This window comes from Cherax quadricarinatus, chromosome 17, assembly GCF_038502225.1.
Source record: "Cherax quadricarinatus isolate ZL_2023a chromosome 17, ASM3850222v1, whole genome shotgun sequence".
NCBI classification, from domain to species: domain Eukaryota; kingdom Metazoa; phylum Arthropoda; class Malacostraca; order Decapoda; family Parastacidae; genus Cherax; species Cherax quadricarinatus.
The window spans coordinates 25,795,372-25,800,503 of NC_091308.1; the positions used below are offsets into that span (position 1 = coordinate 25,795,372).

At 38.0% G+C, this 5,132-nt stretch overlaps 1 protein-coding gene across 3 annotated transcripts in view; it reads left to right on the forward strand.

Moving 5' to 3' along the window:
- LOC128686359 (uncharacterized) overlaps positions 1-5,132 on the forward strand; it is a 552,092-nt gene that overhangs the window by 538,857 nt on the left and 8,103 nt on the right. The window lies entirely within an intron of this gene.

Consider the following 5,132-nt stretch of genomic DNA (forward strand, 5'->3'; position numbering starts at 1 on the left):
AACTAGGGATGCCAAGCCCATGATGACACTCTTTAGGTTGCTTGTTCTATCTAGGCTGGAATATTGCTGCAGGTGAAATTGCTGACCTAGAAAATGTACAGAGAACCTTCACGGCACTCATAACTGGGAGCACTTGAAGTTCCTGAACCTGTACTCCCTGGAACACAGGCGGGAGAGATACATGATTATAAACACCTGGAAAATCTTAGAGGGACAAGTACCAAACTTGCACACGAAAATCACTCCCTACGAAAGCAAAAGACTCGGCAGACGATGCAACATGCCCCCAGTGAAAAGCAGGGGTGTCACTAGCATGTTAAGAGACAACACAGTAAGTGTCAGGGGCCCAAGACTGTTCAACTGCCTCCCAGCATACATAAGGGGGATTACCAATAGACCCCTGGCTGTCTTCAAGCAGGCACTGGACAAGCACCTAAAGTCGGTACCTGACCAGCCGGGCTATGGTTTGTACATTGGATTGCGTGCAGCCAGCAGTGACAGCCTGGTTGATCAGGCCCTGATCCACCATGAGGCCCGGTCACAGACTGGGCCACGGGGACGTTGACCCCTGGAACTCTCTCCAGGTAAACTCCGGGTAGGTTTTGTACATCCTCTTGGAAATCGTCCATACCAGACGCATCTGCCTGGTCCACTCATACATTCATGACTCACTCTTGGGCACATTAAATGTCTTATTTTATAATAATATAGACATTTAAGTTACTAAATGCTGTAAAGAGTTTTTATGAGGATAGTGAGGCTCAGGTTAGGGTGTGTAGAAGAGAGGGAGACTACTTCCCGGTAAAAGTAGGTCTTAGACAGGGATGTGTAATGTCACCATGGTTGTTTAATATATTTATAGATGGGGTTGTAAAAGAAGTAAATGCTAGGGTGTTCGGGAGAGGGGTGGGATTAAATTATGGGGAATCAAATTCAAAATGGGAATTAACACAGTTACTTTTTGCTGATGATACTGTGCTTATGGGAGATTCTAAAGAAAAATTGCAAAGGTTAGTGGATGAGTTTGGGAATGTGTGTAAAGGTAGAAAGTTGAAAGTGAACATAGAAAAGAGTAAGGTGATGAGGGTATCAAATGATTTAGATAAAGAAAAATTGGATATCAAATTGGGGAGGAGGAGTACGGAAGAAGTAAATGTTTTCAGATATTTGGGAGTTGACGTGTCGGCGGATGGATTTATAAAGGATGAGGTTAATCATAGAATTGATGAGGGAAAAAAGGTGAGTGGTGCATTGAGGTATATGTGGAGTCAAAAAACGTTATCTATGGAGGCAAAGAAGGGAATGTATGAAAGTATAGTAGTACCAATACTCTTATATGGGTGTGAAGCTTGGGTGGTAAATGCAGCAGCGAGGAGACGGTTGGAGGCAGTGGAGATGTCCTGTCTAAGGGCAATGTGTGGTGTAAATATTATGCAGAAAATTCGGAGTGTGGAAATTAGGAAAAGGTGTGGAGTTAATAAAAGTATTAGTCAGAGGGCAGAAGAGGGGTTGTTGAGGTGGTTTGGTCATTTAGAGAGAATGGATCAAAGTAGAATGACATGGAAAGCATATAAATCTATAGGGGAAGGAAGGCGAGGTAGGGGTCGTCTTCGAAAGGGTTGGAGAGAGGGGGTAAAGGAGGTTTTGTGGGCAAGGGGCTTGGACTTCCAGCAAGCGTGCATGAGCGTGTTAGATAGGAGTGAATGGAGACGAATGGTACTTGGGACCTGACGATCTGTTGGAGTGTGAGCAGGGTAATATTTAGTGAAGGGATTCACGGAAACCGGTTATTTTCATATAGTCAGACTTGAGCCCTGGAAATGGGAAGTACAATGCCTGCACTTTAAAGGAGGGGTCTGGGATATTGGCAGTTTGGAGGGATATGTTGTGTATCTTTATACGTATATGCTTCTAAACTGTTGTATTCTGAGCACCTCTGCAAAAACAGTGATTATGTGTGAGTGTGGTGAAAGTGTTGAATGATGATGAAAGCATTTTCTTTTTGGGGATTTTCTTTCTTTTTTGGGTCACCCTGCCTCGGTGGGAGATGGCCAACTTGTTGAAAAAAAAAAAAAAATAGACATTTCCATTAATCCATCTATGATATTTTCTTCAAAATTTTATAAGAAACATGTTACATAGCCTGTAAACATGCAATGTTTATGTGCTTTGGAGGGGTGGTAGTCGGTGGGGGGAAAACATTGTTTTGTCTGGTCCAGCATTAGAGAAAGTGTGTATGAATCTGCGTTGGCCCAGTCACCGCCCTTAATACATAACGCTTTTGTTTACAATTCTCAGCATGAATTATTCATTACTTCTCCCTTTGTTTATGATGGCATCTAAAGGTAGTTGTTAGAAATGATCAAACTCAGCGAACATGACATGTCGATGGCAATAATATGGCTCTGGACTGCAGTGTAGGTAGCCAGTAGGTGTAGCCAGGCTGCACCTACTGGCTACCTACACTGACTTCCTACAAATAAATACTACTCACCTCTACAAATATTTTAAGGTAAGTAATGAATGTACTGTGTATGTATTTTACTTTTTATTGTGTTTTTTAATGCCTAGTTCTGTTACTAACTTAATTTAGTTTTTGTTAATATTTTTGGGTGTCTGGAACAGATTAATTGGATTTACATTATTTCGTAGGGGAAATATTTCTTTGGTCTTCATCCATTTTGGATTTCGGCCGATCTTCTGGAACAGATTAAGGATGAAAACTGGGGTATTACTGTATATATTTTTAGCAGCTCATCTACAGTCTCTCTAAGTATAGCTGGGTTTGAGTGCGAGTAGACATAAGTGGTGTCATCTGTGAACAGAACTGGTTTAGGAAGTTGGGATGCATTGGGGAGATAATTGATGTAGATGAGAAAGAGGAGTGGGCCTAGGACACTACCCTGCAGCACTTTGACAACTACAGGCTGGATAGTGGAGTTAACTCCATTTGGCTTCCATTTGTTATTTTTTGGAGCAGTTTAAAATAAAAATGAAATAAGACTTGAAGCTTAATAAAAAGTTGCAACAAATTCATTTAGGACATGACAAAATTATAGTAAAATGAAATGATAATATAGTAATAATAATAGTGATGATAATAATAATAATAATAATAATAATAATAATAATAATAATAATAATAATAATAATAATAATAATAATAATAATAATAACAATGTGTAATGCAGTAAAGTACATTGGAAACAACAAATTACAGCACTAATAATAAATTACAGCACTTACAAACACTGATATTTTCATTTTATGCATGTGTGGAGAGCTTACATTTGTTTTTGTAAAGATTTTTTTAAGACCCATAGACTTAACATTTTGCTACCTCTGGTAATGAACAAAATATTGTTAGATTCCAATAAGATAATTTCCTTTCCTAATTAAACATTTTGACAGGTTGCTCTGTGAAAAAATCTTTGTTTGAATTTTTCACCCCTAGATAAAGACCTCCTTCAGACCTTCATAGATATTACCTTGTTCACACTCCATTAGCACTCCAATTTAATGGATATCTTGTAGAGCATTCATTACTTATGCTTCATATATTAGTGCTGGCATTGCCAGGGCCAAATACAGAAATTCTCTTGCTTACTGCACCAGCATATTCTTTCAGTGTACAAAGAAATTGCCTCATACTACTTGGGATACTGTATCTTGATTATAGCTTCTTGAAAATATCTTAAGCTCAGTAGTTGTCTCCTCTGTTTCTATATGGGTGGTATGATTCCATCTGGGGCCATTACCTATGGTCTCTCAGTAGAAAACTGAATTTTGAAGGATGAAATATGTCTTTCTACATCAGAAATCATGGGCTACTTCATTCATGCTTCCAATTATCAATGAGTGGGGTTGTGCATGCTACAGCTGGCATCTGTGCACTACCACAACATTAAGGGTATGATTGAAGAGAGGATGCGAACAGGTGTTTAATTTAAACAAAATTCTTCCCAGGCTGGAAGAGAGTATCAGGCATAAAATAGAAATGGCATATCCAACTGTGCCTCCATGATATCCAATGCATAAAGGTGTTTTTCACCCTTTAAAATACAGGTTTATAAACGTATTTATCTCTCTTTTGTTGGATTTTTTCACTTGTTTTGGTTTGTATCTACTCTATTTCCTTGAGAAACACTTGGTAGGAAGGTTTGGCTATGTTACTTTATAAAATTTTTTGTTTCCTCACTTCTTTTATCATTTACCATTGGTCCTTTCTTTCCTCCTTTGTAGGGCTTGTCTAATTGATACTGATTGTGATGCATGCCAAGTATATTTTATTTGACATTCGTCACGCACTCATTTGGCATGTCCTCTCAACCAGTGAACTAGCAATTCAGAGTGTAGCAGTTTGGTGCCCCACTGCTATGCTTACTGTTATTTCAGCCAGCCAATCACATGAAAGCCCTCCACTTCATCCAGGGTGACATCTTCAGTGCACCTGGCTGAGGGAGCAGACTTCCGCTTAGCCTTTAAGTTTCTTTGTCCCAATTCTATCTTATGTTTGACATGAGTAAGCATGAATCATGACAGCTTGTGCTTGTCTCTCTCATACTTCTACAATATTAGTATTGATACATTATATGAAATACCATTAATTTTTCCTTTATATGCCTATATTAGGTCTCTTTCCTGAAGATTTGTAAAATCTCAAGTAAATTCATAAATTAGTTCGTGAACTCTGCTGCAGATCATTAAGACATGCAAATATAAATGTAGAATATAAAAGGTGTTCACTGTATATAATGAACATAAGACACTGGATAGTTATAATTAAGGCAGAAAGAATATTAAGCCAACAGTGAAATGCTATCCTTAAACTTTTTTTTTCCCCATGCTTTCTTTTTATTGTAATTTACTGAGACAGGAATTTCTTTTGATTGCCTGGAGTTTACCTTGACAAATATAAAATAATCCCCTTGCTATATATGTTCCTTTTTTTTTTTAACACACCGACCATGTTTCATTGAGGTAGGTTGACCTGAAAAAGAGGAACCCTTTCACTGTCATTCATTCAATCACTCTCTTGCCATAAACATGCTATTATGTTCAATTTTTTTAATGCAGTATGTGTACAACAAATATAATTTAATTTTAAAACTTAATATCTTTGTTTTTCTTAG